The sequence below is a fragment of the Octopus bimaculoides genome, chromosome 3, assembly GCF_001194135.2.
Source record: "Octopus bimaculoides isolate UCB-OBI-ISO-001 chromosome 3, ASM119413v2, whole genome shotgun sequence".
In the NCBI taxonomy this organism is placed as follows: domain Eukaryota; kingdom Metazoa; phylum Mollusca; class Cephalopoda; order Octopoda; family Octopodidae; genus Octopus; species Octopus bimaculoides.
Genome location: NC_068983.1, coordinates 61,686,733 through 61,687,230, shown reverse-complemented (window position 1 = coordinate 61,687,230; position 498 = coordinate 61,686,733).

Genomic DNA, 498 nt, shown 5'->3' with positions numbered 1-498 from the left:
ATATATATATATATATATATACATATACACACACACATACACATACAAAGACCCCCATCGGTCATGAATGGCCATGAGATTGCACCGAGAAAATTACCCTCCAAAGTACGAGTCCGGGCAAGGCTATTTATGAAAGAATAGCAGTCACCCATGCATACCACCCCACTCCATCCCTTCCTCTCTGTGCCACCGATGTTACCCAAGGGAAAGGTAAAAGCCGATGCAGCTTGGCACCAGTGACGTCGCAAATCATTTCTGAACTGGAGCAACGTAAAATAAAGTGTCTTGCACAAGAACACAACACACAGCCCGGTCCAGGAATCGAACTCACTACCTCATAATTCTGAGCCCGACGCTCTAACCACCGAAGCATGCGCCTTCACGGACATACACACATACACTCTCTCACACACACATACACTCACACACACACACACATACACACACAGACATATATATACTATATATTGAATGTGTGTGTGTGTGTGTGTGCGTATG